At 40.3% G+C, this 24,671-nt stretch overlaps 1 protein-coding gene across 8 annotated transcripts in view; it reads right to left on the reverse strand.

The window, feature by feature from the left end:
- SIPA1L1 (signal induced proliferation associated 1 like 1) overlaps positions 1-15,066 on the reverse strand; it is a 201,543-nt gene extending 186,477 nt beyond the window's left edge. For 6 of the 8 annotated variants that reach the window (XM_059849637.1, XM_059849631.1, XM_059849638.1 and 3 more), the window contains exons 1-2: positions 14,945-15,066; positions 14,316-14,537 (exon numbers count right to left, since the gene is read on the reverse strand). The gene's annotated coding sequence lies outside the window, so the exon portion shown is untranslated. Of the gene's footprint in view, positions 1-6,368; positions 6,421-14,315; positions 14,538-14,944 lie in introns of all 8 variants that reach the window. The other 2 variants (XM_059849632.1, XM_059849636.1) reach the window with 1 other exon arrangement.
- Positions 15,067-24,671: the final 9,605 nt, after the last annotated feature.

Below are 24,671 nucleotides of genomic sequence, written 5' to 3' on the forward strand. Positions count from 1 at the left end.
TTCAATTTCCAAGCAATGTCTAATAAGACAGATCCAAACAGAACATTTACGATCCCATTTAAAATCTTTTCCTCTAAAGGCCCCCTTTTCTTTCAGATAACAAGATTTGCAGTCTCATATCTATCAAAAAGATTAAAGAGAATTCAAGAAAGAATCTGCTTCACTAAGACTGAATTATTTTTTCTCTTTTACAAAATTAGAAATAGGCTTTGGGTTTGGCATAATACTAAGAATGGATGTTGAATAAAAAGATAAATACAATGAAGATCAGTTTACCATGACTGAAAGCATCCATTCATAACTTCAGACAACAGTGGTTGCACAATACATGCAAAGACCAGGCCTTCCATAACCAGTCAAACACTGCATAAAACCAGTTATTTGTTAGGTACAAAATAAGTTGAAAAGTACACTTTCTCAAATATTTGTAGAGATAAGGATGTCACAAAGTTACCGGAGATGAAATACTGGTTTCACAAGCATTTACAGCAAATCTTTGCACTATCACATCACCAAACATGATAAATTTTATCCAAATGAGATTCAGGCACATGCTCAAATTTTATCAGGTGTGGCAGAACATGACACCAGACTGGTATCAGAGGTAGGGAAGTGCATTAGATCTAATTCAGTATAAAATCATAGTGGTCTAAATAATGAATGTGTAATGCAAATAAGTCATGCTGCTACCTGGTGTTTTGATTTTATTAAAGCCAACAGAATAATTTAAGAGATTGATACTTTATATATGATCACTGTACTTCTGACCCAGTACTGGGAGTCCTGAAGTCCTGCTTGTGGCATCACTGAAGCAGTGCTCTAACTTATTAACCTGAAGTTTGGATATATATTATTACATACTCTTCACACCAACTTCCATGGCTTTGTATACTAGTGGTCTTTCCTCCTTTTACTAAGAAGGAACTTAAATGCATTTTGTGTTGTAGCACTTCTTCAGCCCAGTGTTGATTGATGCTGAATGCCTGAACAAGGGTCAGGCTGACAGATACCATCATCTAAACTGCAAAATCGTTACAGCAGCCCCAAAAAGAAGTAATCCTAGAAGATCTGTGAATCACTATCATCTAATATTAGGCCATGCAAATAGTCAGTGCAGGTGAAGAAACAAGTATTCTCCTCAACTCTAGAAAGAAAGAGTTGAGGAGAATACAAAGAGCTCTAATCTCAGGAACAACAGAATGGAATGTAAGCAAGAGCTCAGTGAGCCCAGACTGCACATTGCACAGCAGCTGCTGAGATCCCAGGACAGAAAAAGGAGTCTGGCCCCGTTACTGCTCCCCACAGTGCCACTCTCACAGACAACCAAGTCAACATGCACCTTACTCAAAGACTTCCCCTTCTGAGACAGATATAAACACTCAGTTGTGCATCTCTACAACAGGAGAAATCTCACATTACAACCTACCTTCTAGTCAATCTTGAATTGAAAAATAAGTCATTACAAATTCTGCTTTACCTGCAGCCTTACTATCCAATAATCAATAGCATTACAACTGCATAGGATCCTAATTTTGTAAGTCAGGATGTCCTTTTTGGATCCTCCTGTCTCATACCACTTGTCCAGTGAGATCCAAAACAATTAGCCTCTGCACCCCCTGCCTCAGTACAAAATGAACCTGCTTAACTTCCCAAATAGAATAAAAAAAAAAAAAATTGAAGGAAAAAAATGATTCAGTTTTGGTCAGACAAGCAAGAGCAAGAATAAAACCATCCTTCACACGCATCCCACCACCTCTTTTCAACTAAGCCATACAAAGTACTTGCCAGTAAGCACAGGCAGTCAGAAAGAAGCCAAAAGTGTCTCGTAAGAGTGATTTGGGAAGACAGTGGAAGGGCAGGATCCCACTTGTGTTCATCCTCCTCTGACATTCACAGAATTTTGCAGGGTGAGCCTTAAAACACTCATACACCTCTGTAGCACAATGAAAAGATTCTTCTTGAGGAAAGGTACTATGAAAAAGCTTTTGCTAACCAGTATTTCAATTCTCAACAGTAACACTTGGGGCGGGGGGGAGTAGAGGGGCATGGTATTTCAAAATTCTCCAAAATGAAAAAGTCATTTCCTCATACAAAGTGATTTAGTTTACCAAAAAAACCACAAAAGCTGCTCACACAGCAGTAGCAGAAACCATACTGGAGGGAAAGAAAGAAAGAGATCTCATAAGACATTTAGTTACAGAAACTATTGAGCAACCTAAACACAGATACCACTACAGGCTCCCACTACATTTTATCTTCTGCACTTTCTCCGGAAGGAAGACTGGACAGAAATCTATACAGAACAAGCAATTACATGAACTAACAAGGTCTTAGTACCTTTAAATCTCTCTCAGATTTGATATATAAAAACACATACACTTAAACTGAAGTTCCTCCCATGAAATTGTACTCATCGCACAGCTTCTCTGGCAGCTTAGAACATCCTTGTGTGTGCTACAGCTCTCACCACTGCTGGGACTCAACCTCACCCACTCATTAGTCTCCCTTTACAAGACCTATTAGACACTTTAAGACCTCAAGACCTATTAGACACTTTAAGACCTCATAAGGGGCTAAACCCAAAGCCCAGCAAATCCAAAATATTTAGGAAGCTGGGGAGAATAAAACTGTTAAGGAAAAAAGCAAACTGAAAGGAACACACAGAGCATGACCACCCCAGCTTGTTTCCATAGCTTGGTTTGGTTTCCAAACCAAGAACTTTGAGAGCAACCTTGCCTCAAACCTGTTACAGGAAATGCAGAACACAGCAACTGCAATCTCAGTAGTGACTGCCATGCAGCACAGATATCTGAGCTAGTGCTGAGCTGAAGAACATTACCCATGCATTTGCCAGAACTAGAGAAAAGCTAAAATGGAAAACCTCCAAGTGACAATGCAAGGCACGTTGGCTGACTCTCACAGGGTGCAGTGTCAACAAAGACACTCTCTGAAGTACAGCCAGGCAGTACTTCACATGTAACTTTTGAACACAATTTTTTCTGGAGATATCTTGAGAGCCTATACCAGATATTAATCCAGATTCGAAGGAATGCATTAAAATTCATTTGAATGGCCTTAGATTTGACAATTTCTAAGCATTTTCATGCATTCTGTTTGATTTCTTTTGCAGTGTTATGCACCTTCTCATTCTCTACTGCTACAGGTCAGGATGCAGAAGAACTCACTAAAACAGGGATATCTAGCAGGCAATGAAAAGCCAAGGCAATCTATTTCAGTATTACTCTAATTTGCAGCATGCCAGGTATTATGCTTGTACCGCTGATCTTCTGACCTTTGAGCTAAAACTGCTGGACTAATGGCAGAACCAGAAAGGCAACAGCCACGTTAGCTCAACACTGTCCCTAGGCTTGAAGAGCAGGGCTCACAGGCTGTGCTACGCTCCTGCCATTAAATGCTACACACGTGCTACTATGGACTCAGCAGAGCGTTACATTGTGCCATGTAGGCACTGAGAGCTAAAGCTATAATAATAAATAAAATAAGTCCAGGGCACAGGTCTGAGCATTAATCCATAACGGTCATGGTTTTGTTCAAGCTTACTCAGGGGCCATTGATGTACATGAGATCCCGGGAGGCCAGGGACTGTTCCCAGCAAACAGCAGGAGTTTAAGGTGAGCAGAGCCACTCTTGGGAGCAAAAAGCAGGCTGCAGACAAGTCCAGATGTAGTCCCTGCCTTCCTCTGAGCTGGCTCAAGAGTCTCCAGCACAGCTTTACAGCTTGTTATAAATAAATTCGTCCAGAGTAGGATGAAATCTAAAGCCCAAGGCAGCTTCTGCTCTGAACACTACTAGAGATTTCTCATGTGTGTGTTAAGACACTTTGCTCAAGGGCACCTGCATTTCCTCACTTCAACAAAGTCAATGAGGTAAACTAATGAAGGAATACAAGGCACTGACATTACAGTAAAGTCACATCAAAATACAATCTCATTAGTGCCTCTCATTATACAGAGAGTGCACGCAATGCAGAGCAGCACCACTATCATGCAAGTATGCTGCACCACATTAGTTACCTAGATGATTCTGTATTTTGCCTAAGATCTCCAAGTAGGGCTTTGGCCTCTTCTGGTCTATGAAAATACAGACACAAGTACAAAATACTTATGTATGGTCAATATTGCAATTATCCTGCTCGATTCAGTTCCCCTTTATTTTAAATCAAGACTGGTAGAATAGTCTAAAACTAAGTGAGGAGGAAGAGATATAAAGAAATCAAACTTCATCCCACAAGTAACTGCCACTAGTATAAACCATTTGCAAAACCTTCCCCACAAAAATCCTTTCTTTCCTAGATGCAAAAAAGGAGCAGATCAGATGATATTAACCTTACCAGAAACAGGAGCTTGTTCCTCACATGTAATCATGAGACTGGACAAGTCATTTGTGTTCACAAGACAAGCAAAGGCCCTGAGAAGAGAGTATGCTCAAAGCTCTATATTGCTATTAAACCAGTCCTTCCCTTGCAGCCAAGTCTGACTGTCCAGTGTCTCAGAAGAGGTAAATGAGACCAGATGATCCATTCCCAAGGGACAGCTACACACTGTAAGCACTTCTCAATTATCTTTCTTGTGGAGCAGAGTCAAGCAACTTTTCGGTACAACCATTGAGTGAGTTAATGACAATAGCTCAATTTCAGAAGTAGTTTCATTAACACGGCATATGTTCATCTTAATGACATTCAGCACTAATTAACATCATTATAAACTGAACAGCAGAGGCACTTCAATAGTATCCTGAGTCTTTGGTTCACTATTTTGAGCACAGGGATAATAAAACACACTGACTTGCAACCCAGGGTGCCAGTATTTAAGCACCTAACCTGCTTGAAGCTGCAATGTATTTCAAGAGCTTTTGGCATCTCAGCTAAGTACCAAGGTGATAACAAAGAGAGGTTACAGCAAACAAGATATCTACTGCTATTAACATTTTTAAACCAAGAGAACAGTCACTCAGCACTAACACTGGATTCAAAACAAAAAACACCACCACCTTCAGAAAGAATTTTTCTACCTGGCAAAACAGCTTTCAACATCTAACACAAAGAGATTTTTGTACCTCCATCAGCAGCAGGAAAATACTGTAATGCAGAAACCAGCCACTACTTAGGGGTATTTTGCATTATACTACGTATACCATTACTTCATTTTCAAAAGTACTATTAAACACTAACAATAAATTACTTTACTTGCAAGCACATAACACCCACATACTGCTGCAGAGTTTTTGCTGAAACCTGTAAAATGCCACTGAAATAGACAGCACTGTTTCACAAGTCCTCTTCTTTCCCCACATAAAAATGTGAACATGAAAAACCACATAAGCCGGTCCAATGTTTATACAATCCTCATGTAACTTCTCTGTTACAAGGAATAAAGTTCTAATTTCTAGCTACGTCTCAAAAAAGCATTAATTTAGTTCTGTTTTCTGACAACCCCTGGAAAAATAAGCTAAACATTCTGGAGGAAAGCAGGATCCAAACCTAAGAAACTAGTCAGAATGTTAAGCATTAAGTTTGATTTTTATTGAGTTGTGCTGATTCTTCTCCCACCTCCCTTCAAACATATCTTCAACTCTTCTCTCACTTTTAAAGCTAGAAAATGAGAATCTCTGGACCCTTTTTTTATAAATTGTAACACTCAAAAAAATTGCTTTCATCAGTACTGTTCTCTACCAAAAACCACTACCCATGATAACTCTGGATGATTCTGGATTGCTTTTATCCTCTACAACATCCCTAGTGTTCTAAAGACCACCTTCCAATATATTCCAAACATGTAAGTGATGAAAACATTACTTGATTTTACATCTGTCCACTAGCTCTTTTACAATTACTTCAAGTTTGACTCTTGTTAATTCTAATTACTTCTTCCTATTCCTCATAACTGAAAGATTAAATGAGGATTTTATCCAAGAATTCCTACAACTGCTCCTTACTTTTAGTACTTGTATCAGTTTGTGAGGTCTGTCTATTTAGCCCTAAGTCACTTAAGGCCATGCTTCAAGAACATAAAGACAGCTGTCACCTAAAGTTAGACTGCACCATTCTTGGGAATATTTGATGACTACTATAAATTGCTTTGTGGGGTTTTTTAGCAAAGTGCAGGTTTACAAAAAATAAGGAACAGTTAGGGTCTCTTCCCTCACCCAGCACTTCAGATATTTTTTATCTCTAGGCACTCGTTCTTCTACAAAACAATGTTTACCTTGCCTAGAATTATTTTTCATGTAGCCAGCTCCACACAACTGCAATTAAATGAATTAAAATAACTGCTTACCCCACCCCTATTTTCAGAACCGATGCATTCTATGTCTCAGGTAAAAAGCACATTCACAATGTGCCCTCTTACCCTTAGCAGGCAGAAAGTTGTTGGCAGTGTGAGGCAAGTCATTACACTTAACCTGCACAAACAAAAAGATACATCAACAATGCAAGAATGGAAAACCTCAACTCAGTTGCTCAGGTATGTAAAGTACCAATTTATATACTAAAAATATATTTAATGATGTTAACAACCAGTAGGATAATGACTAAATTCTGTTAAAACAATAATGATGAGCACCCTTCACAACATTTAATAACTGCTTATTATCACACCTTTGTTTCACAGGAGACGTGCTTTAAATTACCAACAAATTTGAAAGTCTTTACTGCATCAACACTACATATACAAGTGATTAAATCTAGAACACAGAGTACATTATTGCATGTTCACACCCAATCCCAAAACTGTTGTTTGGAGACAGAATAATGTGTCCCTGTTCTCAAATGTTATCTAGCATATTACTTAACCCTAAATTTCGAGGTGAAAATAAAAGTACAATAGTACAGGATTTAAAAAAAAGTCCTGATGATTTCATTTTAGCACATGATAAAAACCCTGTGAAGTTCTGCAGATATTCTGGCTTTACCTAGATAAGGAGGTAATTGTATAATAAGGCAAGAATTAACTTAAGGCTCTCAAATTATTCCACAGTGCATCACAATTCAAATAGTTGCAGGTGGTTCTCCAGACTACCACAAACACTCACGTCACTGTACAGGCAAGCACTAAAAACCCACAGATCTGAATTTTTTTAAAAGCCTTTTCAATTTTAAATGGATTGCATGTTTTAAGATGATACTAGCATCTTTCTTTTGTCTACATTAACAGAGGCAGCCTAGCAAAGATTCTCCTACCACCTCTGTAGGGCAATACAATAAACAGTACTAGATTTGGGAATTCCCAGAGCTAGGTAGAGTACGAGTCAATGACTACACAGCACAGCGAGACAATGCAGAAGGGAGGAAGGTTAAACAACACTAGAACTGACTTTCTGTCAATAGTTCCCTCGCCAAAGACTGTAAAAGTAAGGCAAAAGAAGGAAAAGAGTCAAGGAAAAAAAAAAATCCAAGGAAAGGATAAACTATGTTAACAGCTTTTACAGAAGTATCTCCGTTTCTCCTCACTTCTGAATGTTTTCTTCAGCAAAAGTTGTGGGAAAGCATCGTGGTTCACTCTTTCTTCCAGCTGCTGTATGATCAATACAGAGCAGACTATTGAACAATTTTATTCTGATTAATACAACAAACTGTTAAATACATTTGGAAAGTAGATTATCAGTGCCAGTATCACGTCATTCATGAAGATGTATTCATTTTCAAGGCATGAAAATGCCATAACTTTCTTCTGCACAATTATGCAGTTCTTCAGCATGGACTGAAAGCATAAAATCCTATTTTAGCCCTTACAATTTGAAAAGAAAAATACTCCTAGAAATTTCAACTGCATCCAGCAGAATGAGGGAAGGCCCTCCAGGATTTATTTGTTGAGGTCCGGTATAAGGTCCAGTATTGAGTTCTATTTGATACAGGCAAAAATATTCCAAAAATAGTATCAGACATTTCAGCTTTTATAAATTAAAAAAAAAAAAAAAGATTGGTAATTCAGAAAGTGAGGAGAGAAGCCTTGTGCACAAAAACAAAATGAGATCTTTAAACAGCTCAGAGATAAGAACTGTAATGACTTTTATATAGCACTAACACGTTTAAGCCTGCAGTCCGAGTTTCATCACCCATGGTCTTTAATTTTTAAACATGCAGATGAAGTTCTGTTACACTTCAGAAAGGCAAAAAAGAAAAAACTAAAGTCTGATCTTTGCCAGTTTCTTGAGCAAGAGCAAATTTGTGCTGTGGCCTTGCTAAAAGGCACATGTTCAATATGTGTATGTTTCTGTTTACATGAGTCTCTTGAGGAAAAATAAATAAGTAGGCACACAACCCACTGCCCCCCTTGTGTGCCTGCAGGTAAAGGAAAGGGGTTTCCTGTCACAGGTTTGCAACCGGACAGCCACCAGCAGTGCTGCTGCTGCCCCTGCAAGAGACACTAACTGGGCTGGACACCAAAGGAAAAGTGTTTCGCATTAGTTCAAAAAAAGAAAACTACCCTTATAGCAAACTTTTTATTTTTAAGTTGTTTAAGCTGTACCCACAATAGCACTTCCAACAGCAGCACCCTTTGAGGAGCACTCCAGCCATCACCAGCTAGCAGCCAGCAGAGTTTAACCCAGGAGTCCAACCTCCACTGGAGCAGAGTCGGCTGTCACACTGCTTCCAGGGGCTCATGGCTTTGTCCTGTCAAGCTTTAGAAGTCTCCAATAATGGACATTCACCAGTCACTCTGGGGTGGTCGTCTGTTAAATGCTTTGTCACCCAAATTATTTATTTTAATTTCTATAGGTTTTCTGGCACCATAAACTGGAATTCTCCTGGAAGAAACTAAGCTAAAAATCCCTGTCCAGAAGTTCACCAAATGTGACCCAACCCTTAATGGTCACAGAGGTCCACGCCAACATCTGTGTAGGCAACACCCAGTTCAGGAGACCAGACTAAATTCTGTCTGAAGTAAAATTGCTCAAATGCAAAAAGTTGATCTAGGAGACTTGATACCCCCACCTTCAGCCAGAGACCAATGCCTACTGTGCCAAATAATTTGCTATAGTAAGACCAAGTGACAAAACCACGCATATAAAACAGCCATTCTGAAGTAAAATGAAAGTGCCCTTTTAAACAAAAAGACAGGAAAAAAAAAAAAACGTTTAAAACCAGGAAATAACCTCTCCCATAAACACCAATCAACACAGATCTGCACCAAGTACTTCCAGTGACAGTGTGAATTCATTTTGAGTGAGCAAGTAAGACCAGTACCTTATAAAAACAAAACTGCAATCATTTGAAAAAGTTCCAAGAACAATGTAAAAATTTTCTTGGGGCTAAACTGTGGTGCTTAGTTGCTGGCTGGGGTTAAACCACAACAGCAACCTTTGGTCAAATATACAAATGCATGTATTAAAAGAGTCTGTAAGTCTTCAGAGAGAGCTGTCTGTAGGACCAACAAGAAAACGCAAGATATGTACCAAATCTTCTGATGTGAACAACTGGCATACAGAAAGTTCTGCCACCACAGCAAACGTCTTACAGATGTTATCTGACACTCTTAAAAAAAGGTCTGTATTAATCCTATTTCACATCACATCAGCATACAATAAGCCTGTCATTATTTATTCAAAAGTCAAAAGATAACTGATTTAGCTTATGGTGCTGTAAAATGCATTATGACTCGAGAAACTCAGAGAACAGAGCCATGCTTCAAAGGCAGCCCTTGGCACCCCCTGGAACCTCACCATCCACTGCACGGAGAAGGCAGCAGGGCAGGCTACACAGCAAAGGAAGATGCTGGGCTATTTCCAGAAAAGTAAATATGAAAATCCATATAATAATCCAGCCAAGAACATAACTAAGTCTCATAGGCAGATCTAACAGGCAACTTTTCTCCAAGTTATGCACAACTTCTGACCCATACCTCCCAGCAGCCTGGAAGAAGAACTTGTTGCCCAATTATTTTGGCTAGTTGAGATTTTTTTAATCCACTATAACATCACAAATTAGGAAAACCAGGATTTTTTAGGATTAACTGAAGAAGTTTCACTAAGTTAAATGTCCTGTTAAAGCACAAGTTCAAAGTTAACATCTCACACCTGCAGTAATAAAGTAACAACCAGTCTCTCTCTGAGGTTTATGTGATTATTTGGAGGTACAAATCCTGTGACCTCAAAAGGTAAATAAACAACACAAAATTTAAACACCTCCAAAAGGTATTTGAGCACTGAAGGTAAACCATACGGATTAATGAAGAACATCCCACCTTTAAACCAACTACATAATACATGCCAGTAGCTTCTCTAAGCTTTGGAGACTTATAAAATAAAACTTGGTCTTCAAAAATCATGCCACTAATCTCTCCAACCCACCTGAAGAAAGCATTCTTCCCATTCTACAGAGTCTAAGACCAAGAGTACAAGAATATTAAAACATCAACAAAAAATTCAGCGTGCCTCTCAGGCCTAGGCATGAACCACTAGTGCCACTAACACCTCCTCCTTCTCTATGATACACTTTCAGAAAAGTTTTCAACACAGCCTTGCATTTTCCAGGAACTTGATTTCTCTTGAAAAGATGGATGTCTTGAGACATCCATCCACTATGAGAGAACGAGAGCTATGACTACTGCACTGCAGCATCCAGCAGGAGCTAAAGGAGCGAGAAGATACAGCTTTGCAGGACTGCACTCCACTTACAGACTTAGACTCTTGAAAGAACCATGACGAACACTTAGTTAGCAATCATACTATTCAAAAGCTACCAAGATTATGAAGAGTGTTCTGTCTCTGCATTCAAAAGAAGTGCTCTTTAAAACATGCTTCCATAAAGAAAACAAAGACATGTAAATCCTTAGCCTCACTTAGCACTTAACATAAAAGACATGTGGCAGACTCTAAATCAAATAACTCACTCAGTAAACTGTGCCACAGAATCCAATATTAAAGAGACTGACAATGACATAATTTAGCTTTACATATGCAAAAAACGGACATCTAAAACCATTTTATCTGCTGATTCATATTCAAAAACAGTTATAGTCTCTGCAACTCCTAACGGGTTTCCCAAAGTTCACAGTGCAAAACTACTATCAAAACTAACACCAAAACTGCTACAGACTGTGTTAGTCTTGTGCTGCCAGCTGCATAAGAATTTAAAATGAAAAATTATTGTCATTCAGCCTCACCAGTGACCATAATCTGTAGGTTTACAATCGAGCCTCAAGTTCATCCTTGCTGATAAGGCTGCACTCCCAAAAAAACACTGATGGCCTTTCATTAGAGAATATCTCAAGTCTCATAGAGCCATCAAATCCCACTTTCTCAACCTCCAAGCTGAGAGTCCTCATTCAAATACTACACTGAACTCTTGTGAATATAAAGCCTAAGATTATTTAAAAGCTGCAATTTAGGAGAGATATACTTGAAATCAAGTCACTGAAGTCAAATCTCCCTGGAAACATAAAACACAGAACAACGTAACTTTTTTCACTCACAGAAAGATAATAAACACATGATTAATTTTACATGCCAAATCAACAAAACCCTCATCTAGCAGTTCTTAAAATTATGTATTTACACTGGTAAAAAAATAACTGCACTTAGTATTGCTGTACTCCTGTCATAACCTATTAACAAGTTAAAGAAATGGCTTTCAGAATAAATGAATAAAACAAAAATCTAAAATACAGATAAAGAAGTAAACAGAGAAAATACATTAAAAAAAATAAGATATTTAAAAAGTCAATAAGACATGATTTAGTTATTTAAATTAAAGAGCTGGGGAGAAATAAAAGGAATCTGCCTGAAGCCAAGAAAGCCAAGGAAACAACAGATCAAAACTGCCAAACAACCAACACTTAAGGTCAATGAGAATAAATTTCAACCTCTGAACCCATCAGCATTAGGGAAACCAACTTGTGTGACTGAAATTTTGATGAAGGCAGAAGCTCTGCTGCTTTACCCCAGTAGGGCATCCCAGATTTCTAGCCAGTAGCAGTAAGAACTCAATAGCCTGCAGCAAACCCCTTGCTGAAGGGATTAAACTACTGATATGGAGAAAACTTTCCTTTCTCTTCTCTATAATAGACATGCTATTGGACAAAACAGACGAATAGAAAAGAAATTCAACTGGGCCTCAACCCATTCTCTTACTAGCCTACCTCACATTTTCCCAATGTATTTATAAAATGATCCTCATGACCTTGCTGAAGTTCAAAATACCCACTTGGAACATTCTATGTTCTTAAGTTTTGTTCTCCTATCTTAGAAATAAAAAAATACCTCCATAGTGGCAAAACTAAGAGTTCTGAAATCGACATTTTAAAGGATCTATTTCCGACGGATTTACGAAACCGAGAAGACAATAAGAGCTACACAAGAACAAAATGCTCCCGAAGTGCCAGCAGAATGCTTATAAGCATGTTGGGGAAAAAAAAAGCACTTCTTGAAAAACTGCAGCAGGGGGAAGAGGCCACATTTGAACTCAGTTTTTAAAACAGCTACCCAAAAGTTAATCTCAAACCTTAAAATAACATTTCAGATAAACATGGTGGGGGGGTTGAGACAAAAGCTCTTCAAGCCTAGAACCAGTGATGCACAACTGAAATTACAATAAAACCTGCTATTATAGAAAAAATAGATCATGAATTGCACATCCTCACACTAAGTCTTCACTCCTGGCTGCAGTTCCACCCTTTCACAGGTCTGTGTCAGTGCCTGCCACTACACCTGCTAGCCTTTTACATCAAGCAAATTTTTGCAGCCCTACAATAGTCAGAGCTGGCATCCTATTTTCCTTCTGACTTCATGATCTAAGAGGTTTTATGAACCACAACTGAGAGCTAAGTACGCCTATCCCAAATAGCAATGATGAAACTAAGCATTTTATTAGCATCAGTAAAACCTTCTTAATGCAATGTTGAGCAACTAAGTGCACATCCTTTAATCAACTGGCCATAAATAAACACCTTAAATGGCAAAAAAAAAAAAAAAATCTTCTGTCCCTAGCTTCCCATTACCAAAATGAGACAGCATACACACAAAACATTCAGTCAAGAAAATTCTCTTTTTAGCTTTACTTAAATGGAACCTATGGGATTGGTTTTTTGAAATCAAGAAAAAATTATTGTGAAGTTCCCACACTGTTTCTACATTAATAACTGGTATGGCATCTGATGGCCTAAGGCATAAAAGCCTTGACATTGAAACACAACTTAAGAGATCTCTGCGATTACAATTGCCACAAACTTCTACCTTAATATTTTCACGTCTGTCCCACCACTTCAGCTGAAGGGCAATGGAGTCTAGCCCAGCAATGCATTCCAAATAAATAAGAACCAAACTCTCCACCTGAAAGAGCACCGATACTTGCTACCCAGTTAGTACTTGCAGCAAAACCTCTTTTCCCTTTTACAAAACTGGTTTATGCCTTAAAGGAAACAAGTGCTTAATTCCCATAGTTAGAAAAATAAACAAAAACGATCAATCAATCAAAATCCCATCATGAAAGGGCTGCTTTCTAAAGAAAACACCAATCTTGCTTCATCCATACAGATCTGAAACTTAATGAAATCCGACACCTTTACTCTCAAGACAAATTTGCATTGTATTATCAACTAGGGCTCCATGCTCACAGATGCACTTCATTCAGCATGCAGTAACGGGTTCATTAAAGCAGCATCACTCAAATTTTTTTAAAGCGATTTTGCAGGTAAAATATTTGAAACAGGATTTGGTAAGCAATATTATGCAAAAAAAATGCCTCTGTTTTATTTTGTGGGTTAAAACGCGCCTCCTCAAACTAAAACATACAGATGTTGTGGCCAAGGTTATACAAGGAGATCTTCATTAAGTTGAGCTATTTCCATTTTGTGTCGCTGCTTTACCAGACATGAATGAGTGCATTCCTCATTACATGAGCTGAAGCTGCATCACAGATATCCAGCACAAACAATACAGTTATTTTTAAATATACCATGAGAACGTTAACATCAGGACTTCATGAAATATAAAAGAGGGAAAGACCGAACAAACTCGGCTTAGGAAGGTAATCATTCGCCTTCGCATCTACCTTTCCTTGCTTCTTCACCTCCTCCTTCCCCTTGAGATTCAGTTTAACGAATTCCCTGTTTCCCCACTTTTCCAGGCTCCCAGTGAAGAAATCAACCATCCGCAAACATTTTGTCCTCCACCCCGCCTCCTCGTGATCAGAGCATTCAGAACATCCCCACCGGCACTGCCCCCAAATCACCTAATTGTTATCATTACTGCGGTCTCAGCACCGGCTCGGAACAAAACCGGTCCCACTACACCCTCGCTGGCTATAAAAAGTAAAGAAGGAAATAAATAAATAAATAAAAGGTTTAAGTGCAACTTACGGGGGCGAACAAGAGACAAGTTATCTAGCGAGCCGTGGGGGCGAGCGGCGTGTGCGGCTCCGGGCCGCGGGGGAGCGCGTCCCCCGCCGCAGGGCGCCCTCGGCGCGGCCGCCTCCGCACGGACGGGCAGCGCGGGAGCCGCCGCCTCGGAGCGCAGCGGGCCGGGCCGCCGCCGATCACCACCGCCTCCGGCCGCGCTGCTCCCGCTCGGGGCTGCCTTTCCTGCGGAGAAAAAAGACAAAAATCCGGAACCTAGCACCCGGCACGGCTCGCTGCAGGGGGACCCCCCGCCGACCCGCCCCGGAGCTGCCGACACGGCGGGCTCCCACCGCCCCGGGGGCGCTCGGGGCAGGCGCCCCCCGCCCGGCTCTGGGCTCTGCGGCGGAAGGCAGCTCAGAAGGCCACTTCCACCCGGACCCCGCTGCCCTCGCCCCCGTTAACCCGTGTGGGGCAGGGGGCCGCGCAGCCCCGGGGCTGGGGGCCGCTACCCTTCCCCCGCACGCGCATCCACCCACCCGCACACCCCTTCGGCCAGCGGCACGGCGGCTCCCCGCGGTAGGCTCCGCGGCAGGAAGGAGGGGGCGCGGCATGCAGCCCGCCTCGGCTCGACGCTCCCGCTCGCAACTCACCCAACAAAGTTGCTGCGGCGGCTGCCGGCGGCTCGGCTCCGCTCCGCTCGCTGGGCTGGGCTGAGCGAGGCGCTCCCCGCCCGCGCAGCCCGGGATGAGCTCACCCCGCGCCCGCCCCGCCGAGCTCCGCCCGCCGCCGCTCTCGCGAGAGGGGCCGCCCGCAGCCCGCCCGCGCTCCGGCGGCGTTCCCATGGCAACAGCCAAGCGCCGGGCCCAGCGGGCGGCTCAGGCCCGCGCCGAGCTCCCTGCGTTTTGATTGACTTCTTACCATTTTGATATTTACAACACTTTCCGGCCTCCTGGAGACCTGTAGGGAGAAGGTCACTGTAGTTGCTAACCCAAAGTTAAAACCTATCGGTACCATACGGATAGTATATCCCGAGCTCTTTTGGTGCCAGTCAAACTAAAATGGATTCTCCCTTAGATACCCATCACAGATAACAAGTTAAAAATGTGGGGAGGCACATCTGAAAAAAAGCATATGTAAACATCAGCCCTCGTTCTGCAGGAATGTTGCTCTGTTTTCAAATGTTGAGAATTTTGAAAACAAGTTATGGATAACATGTTCTGGGTACTCTGCTAATGGTTGTTAACCATCCTTGGCTTGGCAGAACATTAACAATCTCGGTTAAACCACTTTAAGTGAAGCTTTCCCTGAAATTAGGACACTGTGATTTGGACTGGCGACGTTCCAGCAGTGTGCAGCATGGTGATAGCTAGAGCAGCCGAGCTGTGGTGAGCAGCTGCTCTGCCGCAGAGATGCTCGCTTCACACCCCATTCGCTTTCCAGGAATGTCCAGACAGCAAAGACCAACAAAACTTACATATGGATCCATGTGGCTTGATACCTTCTGAAGGTGTTCCTAACAGATCTTCAGGACTGATGTTTAAATATCATCACAGTGTTTGATTCTGTAAAAATACCTGGATTTCCAGAGAGCAATCACTCTTTTACAGGTTCTCAACTTGAAGTCATGACTCCTGCAGGTGTTATGGGGTCAGAAAAAACAATCCCGATCTCATTGTCCTGAGAAGAAGAAACATTATGGATGGACAAAGAACTGATCCCAATGCTGCTCAGGCATGGAAGAAAAAGTAGAATTGACAAGCTAGAAAAAAAGAAAAAAGGAACATTTTCAGTATTTAAATATATTTATCTTATGTCACCCACTTGAAGTGATTTTTTACTTTTAAAAGAGTGTGGGGTTTTTTGATTTTCACTTAAATGAAAACTTTTTTATGGGCAGCTGGAACCCCAGTCCTATAAAGGAAGTCCAAAGAGGCTTACAGGCCTGAGGTTCATACACACAACAGCGCTGGATGTAACTGCAGCATTAAGAACTGTGTTGTGCAGTTATTGAATTTGCATTCATCAGAGGAATTTAGATAGTGAGCCTCTGGCTTGCAAGTTCTTTAATGAGGTTAATGAGGCTAGCACATTCTTAAATGGTTTGTATGATCTTCCTTCACACCCTGCTGCTGCTGCGTCAGATCTTCCCAAGGGGAAGGCATTCAGAAGGGGCGCACAGGGAGGGAGAGGCTCTGACACGCAGCAGCAGCCCAGCCTGTGTACTAGCTGCGCACACCCTGGCCAGCAGTCCAGCCAGGAGCTGGCTTCTGCTCCTGGGCCCCTGCAGCCTCTCCCTGAATCCCAGCCTGAGAGGCTGACATCTGGTTCTGCAGGGGTCCGGTGTGAGGGCTGCTGCTGTGAGATGCTGTTTCACCACACTCTCCCTCTTGCATGACTCTCCCCGTCCAGAGCTGTGATTAGGGACCAGCAGCACTCAAGAGCAATATGTGTTCTCACAGGTGTCAGAATATCCAGAACTCATTTCTTTTCTTTTTGTGGAAGTACAAACTTTGCTGTGTCTTTATAATAAGCAGTATTAAATAGGCTAGAGGCAGGGAGAGAAGGAGAATTTAGAGTTTACCTCCGGCCTATCTAAGAAAGTCATCAGAAGAGCTGATCTAAAATAAGAAGGATAACAGGGGGTTTACTCCAAAATAATTATCTTGCCTCAATAATGCACCTAATTCCAGAACAAAAGGACTCTCTTCTCTTTTATAGAGCAGTCACACACCAGTCTCTGCTTGACTAGCTGTTACAGAATGAAGGATGCACAGCTGGTTTCCCTGTGTAGAGACAAGCCTGAAAAACTCCAATGATTTTTGAATGTCAACCCTTCTGCCACTAACTTTCTGTGTTACCATAGGCAAGTCACTTAATTTCTGGTTTAGTATTGGCCTTTAAACAAAAAGGGAAAAGGATACAGTTATTTACCTCAGAGGAGCAAGGTGAGTGTAAATTAATTAATATTTCTGTTGCTCTCTGAAGATTTGGCTGTATGAAAGTGTAAATAGTAGGACTGTTTCTGAGTGCAGCTGGCTGGAGCTGTTGGAAGCACAGGGGAAATCTGACTAAGAACCTGATCCACCCTGAAACTGAGTGCGTAATTTATTCATTGATGAACAATGAACATGTGAAAGTTTGTATCCAGCACACCCTTCCAAGAAGCAATACAATTTGAATATACAGCTGCCCAGAAAAATAGAATGTGAAGAAATTCACATGGAGATGATTTGATAGAGCCCAAGATCAGTGCATTCCAGGATATTCATGCTCTCAGGAAGTCTTTATATGTGGGGAAGGCTTTAGGTTCTTGGAGTGTTTTCTAGCATTATTGCCCTGGGGATTAGAGGACCATCTTTCATATGGATCATTTCAATGATCCAGTTTATAGCACATAAACAGTTATACTGCCATAAGGAAAGGCCAGTTGTGCTTTGGAGCACTGGGGACAGGGACAGGAGGCAACTTCTTTAGCCAGCATTGGCGGGAAAGGCAGCATCTTGTGAATTATAACTTCTGTGGTTTTTCTCTTTTTTTCACTCACCAATAGGCCTTTTCTCACATCAAGTAGATATAGACACTCCCTGACTTTACCAGTTATAATTCTAGGCAACTCATACAGTGATTTGAACTCTCTAAGGGACTTCGGAGGCATTTTAAAGCAATGCTCTCTGCAGCTTATAAGAATTCATCCTGAAGTAAGCCTGTTCCATTTAATTGGCATGGGTAATTACCAATAGGACATAAAAGTATTTGAAGTGATTAAAACTCAATGTGAGAAATACACATAGCTAGAAGTAGGAAAAATGTATTTTTTTTATAAATGCAAGAAAATGTTTCAACCTTTGGTAAATTTAACATTGCAGAAATATTGAAGGATTTCCCTCAAAAAGGATTTGAAAATAAAGCATGCAGGAGCTTTTGCAACAAAGCAGCACATGGAGCAAAGTACAGGTGAGCCTGAAGGCTAGTGAGAAGGGATTGTCAAGTAGGAAGTACAAAATGAAATGATCAGTGTCAAGTCTGACAGGCCAGAATTGTGACCTCTCAGCTGTGGGCTCACAGAGGCACCCAACCACTTTGCTGCTTCCTCCTGCCAAGCCTGTCTGTCCTGCTTTGCAGTCAGCAGCCTCTTTCTCACAATTTGCAAGGATCTGCGTTATTCTTATGCATTTCTATGGTCTGCCAAACCACTGGAATAGAGAAAAAAGCCCACAAGCTGTACTAATGGGAGCCACTTAGGACCTAGACAGCTGTAAATTCCTCAGAAAAGAATTGCGAAACACACATTCAGAGCATGTCTCAAGTCTGCATTTATAGAGGCATGACATAGCCATTAACTTTATGAATCAAGAAGGCTTTTCAGTAGTAAAGGCACAGTTAATAATCTTGTCTGAAAGGTTTTTTTGTAAAAAAACCCTGCATTTTATTTGGAAACACATCAGAATAATTAAAAATATTATTTTGATGTTACCTTTTGGTTTTAATTTAGTACCTGGAGCAAGAACATGGCTGGTTAGACCAAGGTACATTAAGTCAGCATAATGTGTCAAGTAGTCAGAGTACTACAGGCTTAGGAGAAAGTGCAAGAAAAGAGGAAGAAGATTAGAAATTTTCCTTGCCTGACAGGAAGGTAAAACAAAACGGAAGTTTCTGAAGAGAGGGTTCTTTGTTTCAAATTTGCAAGTGATGTGATACAATGTCAGCCATTAAATCATACCATTCAAGTATTTTAAAACAACATAAGCAGAATTTCTCTGCTTCATTTAATAAAAACCTCCCTTCCCATGCATTAAAAGATTAGGGATGAAAATTCAAATACTCAAAAGTAATAAATCCCAAATACCATCTGCATATAGCTTTATTTCAAATTTCTTTGGCATAGCCATTCTATAATATGAATTGCAATTACATGATTGTATAACTTTCTCCCCTATTTCTCTGAAGCCTGGAAAATCAGAGCACAGCTCCACACCTTCCTTTCTGCAAACTGTTGTTCTCTAGCCCTGAGACAGGTGGATGTGTTGCCAGCTAGGTTGATCTGGAGTGTTCATCAGAACAGAGTGTTTCATGCAACAAATGCATTTTTAGCCCTTTCCTGTAAAGTGATATTGTTATCCCCATTTTATAGATCAAATAGCTACCACCTGGCTTTCCAATGTGGTTAGGAAGGGATAGCTCTTCTTTTCCAGAAGCACATCTCCCCAAGAATTCACTTGTAATTGTGAATACTGCTGCAAATCAAGCCCCAGGCTCCCTTGAGTAAGGCTTAAGCAACACAAGATGGCATACACAGGCACTGCTAATGGAAGTAGATCTGTCTACTTCACACTCTGCTCCTTCTTCCTCTTGGTTGCCCGTTCCTGCCCCTGTGCTCCCCCAACCTTTGTGCTTACACAGATGTTCATGTGACTCTATGGCAAACTAACTCAGAGACCTGCTCCAGCTAGAAACTAACCCAGCGGGAAAAATAACCACTAGAGTTCAGACAGATCAGTTTCCTGATCCAGTTTAGACTGTGGCCTCATAAATGTTTGATACAAGATGGGACAAAATACAGGAACAGAAACAAACAGCCGAGAGGTCAGGCAGGTAGGATTCCTCTACTCAGTGGCAGCATCAGCTTGCTCTGGATAAAAGCAATTCTTGAACCTCAGAATTAGGGGCACAAACACATCAGTGTTGTTCCAGGACTAGACTTGATAGGAAAAGACCCGACTGCAAGAGACTGTGGTAGCAGTGGAAAGGACACAATTTCAGTTCAGCTGCCCTTTTACCTTGAGACTACTGAACTCTCTTTTTTGACTCCTGTTTCCCTTGAGTCTTGCTTCTCTGTGGGACTATGGGACTGTTCTTCACTGGTAGGGCTCATACACTGAGTTAAAATGTAGTATTTAAATTGGCATCTGTTCATAGCTTTTCTGAGCACTATGTAGAGAAGGAGGTCCATTTTATTCTGCAAATGAGTGTAATATTTAAGACAAGTGAGCTGGAAGGAGGAAATGTGGTTTGATTCTTGCCCCAGGGGTTGTTTCTATGTTTCTTGAAGAACACAATCTGGATGATGTTCGTGTAAAGTCCAAAGTGTCTCAGTACTGACTTTTATGCTCTGGCACCAGAAATCCTTCCTTTCCTTTCTGGGAAATGACAAAATTTCAGCAGTAGCCATGGAGAAGATTCCCACCAAGAATAGCTCACAATAGAATGCTTATAGCATGTGCCTGGGAAGCGGAACACATAGTTGGAGATTGATGTGGACCAGAGGGAAACATAACCCAAGTGCTCTGTATTCAAGGAAAGTTTAGTCCACACAGAAAAGAGCAGTACTCCTTCTGTTGGCAACATCTCAAAATGAAAGAATGGCCTCTCATTTCTACTTGTAACAAGCATTTCTCTCCAGCAAAGGGTTCTGGGCTGGTCATACTAAGGAATGGAGGTATCCCCTAGTCTTATCTTTGAAGTTAACAGTAGATTCATTTAAAAGGGGAGGAAAACAAAACCCAGTATCCTTCAAAATTTCTAGAAAGTTTGAGCAGCATTCTTAAACAAACTTGAATGATTCATTCTGAAGAAAATATAAAATAAAACACCCTCAGATACATTTCATTTTTGTGTTTCCATAATTCAAGGTGACTATTTTTAAAAGTATTTTATACACAATTAGTTGAAATATGGTTTTCTAGCTCTCCGTTTTCTGAGCAAAATATAGAATGACACAGTTATTAACCTTTGGGAAACCTCTCCTACACACAACAGAATTAAATTCAACAGAAAACTGAACAGCATTGGGAGAAATTCCAAATGACTTACCACTCATTTGTTTGATGGATAGTTGGGCTAGCTATCGCCTTTTACAGAGCTGCCAATCACTGAGAGTGCTGGGAAATATTCCGAGAACTCTCTTAGAATCACAAATTGCAGTCACAGGGTTCCATGGCTTAAATTGCTAAGGAAGAAACAGTTACATTGCATGAAAAGAGATGATACTGTTACCACAAGAGGATAATATTGTGGTATCAGCAGCTTCCACTTTTCAGCAGAGTAAGTTGCTTCTTCTAAAATGACATTCAAAGAGATATTATTTGTTTGGAAGACTGTTCTATCTCAGGATTTCAGGACTGATGTTGAAACTCCAACTGAGATCACCATATTAGATAGAGAGGAGAAATTGTTGTATCAGTTTGTTTATTCTGCTTTTGGCAACTCTCTAAATACTCAGTTTCATTCTTTCCATAGCAAAGGGTGTTAGTCACTCTGTTGTTTGCCTGAGGATTTCATATAGCAGGAAGAAGAGGGGAGAAAACACTTTGTTATTTTTGAAGTCCAAAAACTGACAGAAAGATTCTGGAGCATGGCTAAAACATGAAATTTTTTTCCATGCTATTTTGAAAGAGCTGAGCCACCTATAGTTACTATACCTATTATAAAAGTATATCTATACTTTTGTTCTGGTTATTCAGTTCCTCATGGCTCATCCTAGATCTCTATGGGTCAACAGATTTTTGTAGATCTCAGGCCTGAATTCTATCATTTCTGATGGGAATAGTCCTTCTCATCTTGTGTCCACCCTGTTCAAAAGAAAGATTTGGCTGGAGGGAGAGGTGTACAAATCAAAATTTCCTTTCCTCTGGTATCCATTCCATAGGGTTTCCACAAAGAGTGGGATTGCTCCAGCCACCACCCTTTTATGTGTAGGTTCTGCTTCCACAAGGTCTGAAAACCTTGATGTGGGATTCAGAAGGCTACTTAGAAGCAACTGATAAATTAAGATCTCATAAGACCACTTTGTGCCATCCAAACCTCAGTGTTCACCTTCCTCTTCTGTTGCTGTGTGTACATCAGGTTTCAGCTGTTTTGAAGTAATCTTCCAGATATTTTGCCAAAAAAGCCTACACTGAAACAGGAGGATGTTATAACTGCAACTTACATTCAACTTACAGCTGCAACTGGAATTCAGCTTAAGAACAAGTAGGAACTAAAGTGGTCTTTAAAAGATGACTGCAGGGATCTGTAAAGCAAAAGTGCCAGGCATATAGACAGTTATTTTTTCCTTTTATTTTTGAAACATGTATTTCATATTAAATACATGAAAGAGGGAGAATTGCAGTCTTGTCTTATGCTATAAAATTTCTTTACCGTGACTCTTCAACATGCCATAAAAGTTACAAATATGTATTGCAAGCTTTTAATTAACTATTTATGTTGTAATGGTACCTATATCAACCTACACCTATAGCCAGTATACTTACAGAAACTCAAGAGTTATTTAAAGTAAATCAATGAGGATGTGAGTATGATGCATTACTCTTCAGTAATATGAGTGCACCAATATAAATTTATTTTTGCTGTTAAGGTAGAAAACAGAAGGGTCTGGCCCAGCCTAGAGTTAACTCTGTTAAATCATGAAAGCTTTGAATGTATCCTGTGGCCTGAAAACAATATTCTGTGGGAAGATTCACTTGCTACTTGATAAACATTTTCTTCTCAAGGGTCAAATATGCAGTCTAGCATATATATCCTTCATCAAGTTTCACAGTAGTTTCAGAAGCAGAATCAATACGATAACTTTTTATTGTAAATTGTGGTTTCAGAGCACAGAAATCTGGTTTGTTGATACAAGTGTTCATTCAGTGCTTAATGGTTTTTAAATTAGCTCATATAATCACACAAAAATTATTTGCAGGAACAAGCCCAAGTGTATTTGCATAAACTTTAGATAGATGTGGCTACAGACATTGTTGAACATGAATGCCAGGCTGGATTTTTGAGATCCCGAGGTACTGTCAATGTTTTAAGACTATCAAATCCCAGTGGTATTAGAATGACCAGGAAAAAATACACAGGAGCTTGTAAAATGGGACCTTGTGCAATTATTCATGGGAGGGAGCTAAGAAAAAAAGTGATGGGGAGACCCTGTTTTAAGAAAAAATTTTTCTGCAGTTTTCAAGGGACTAATGAACTATCTCTCAGAAAGCCAGCCAAAGCCAAAATGTGCATTTCATTCTGGTGAAAACAGGGAAGAAATGTATTTCAGTCTTATCCATTATCAAAACTGAAAAACAACAGATTTTAAAAGTCAGAAGTTTTTTAAACTGAATAAAAGGTTATATTCAATTTTCATTCAAGAAAATATAAAAGCCCTACATAATACTGTACAAAACCTATTCAGAAATGATTGGGACTCTTTTACATGTATGTGTATGTTTCCCTCAATTAAAACTTGGAAGTTCATGACATTTCTATCAGTTCTGATCTATAGCAGCTGATATGCTTGTACTTCAGATTGTTGTCAAAACTGTAGAATTCCCTGTCCCACTTTCTGTGACTAAATCCTTACGCTTTTTTCCTCAGTTTTCTGAAAGCTTTCCTGAGATTAAAATTTCAGTCTGTCTGTCTTAATGAGGCATCCTAGTGACATCATCGCACACACACACACACACACACACACACACACACAGTCTCCAGACTTACTTTACATTTCTCCTCACTTACTTTACGTTTCTCTTTACTTTGGATGGCCTGAAAACCTAATATTTTCAGAACTGAAAGGTATTTGAGTTTCAACAAACTTCTTCTTTTACAAATCTTAAGCTTTTGTATTAAAAAAACCCCTAGGAGTTCAGATGCCATTTAGCAGAATAATATATGTTCTTTCAGTTCAGTGTCCTCTAAGTCACCTAATGACACAGATGGGTCTGCTGATCTATTTATGAGGCACATGGATTTCAGGACTTCCTGTCTTGACAGAGTCTTTGCAAGTTTTATGATTTCTGCCTTTCCCCCCGACCCCACAATTTCAGTTTTGTGTGTTTTATTTGCATATTAAGAATACACACAGAGCTTCCATTCTTGCCCTGCTAGGCAGATACTGCTGTTAAATTTGCAGTGATTGTTTTCTATGATATTGTCTAGTGCAGTTAATTTCTTGTCTCTGGAAAAAACCCCAAAACACAACCTAGTTAAATTACACTAACTATGACTCATTAATCTGAGACATCTGTTGATAACCCCTGAAGTCACTCTACTTCAACACTGAAACAATTCATAACCCTCTCACGAAACAAACAGGAAACATTAATGGATTAGTAACTTTTATGTTCTGCCCTTCTGTGATCTCTAGGCTCAATAGAAATATAAGTGTGCTGTAAAAATAGGCAAGCATTGGTTGTCTAGACATCCTAGATGTGGCCATCCTCTCTGATAGTTGCCCTGGGGTGATCATTAGAAAATCTATACCCATGCAGACTCAAGTTCCTTGTAAGGGGTGCTGCTGGCAATACTTTCCAAATTGAACGCAATAGGTGCAAATGCAGCAGTGCATTTTCCTAGCTGGTATTTCTTGCCTAAATACTTAAATGGCCTTTACTGAGATTGGAC

The sequence above is a fragment of the Haemorhous mexicanus genome, chromosome 6 (assembly GCF_027477595.1).
Source record: "Haemorhous mexicanus isolate bHaeMex1 chromosome 6, bHaeMex1.pri, whole genome shotgun sequence".
In the NCBI taxonomy this organism is placed as follows: domain Eukaryota; kingdom Metazoa; phylum Chordata; class Aves; order Passeriformes; family Fringillidae; genus Haemorhous; species Haemorhous mexicanus.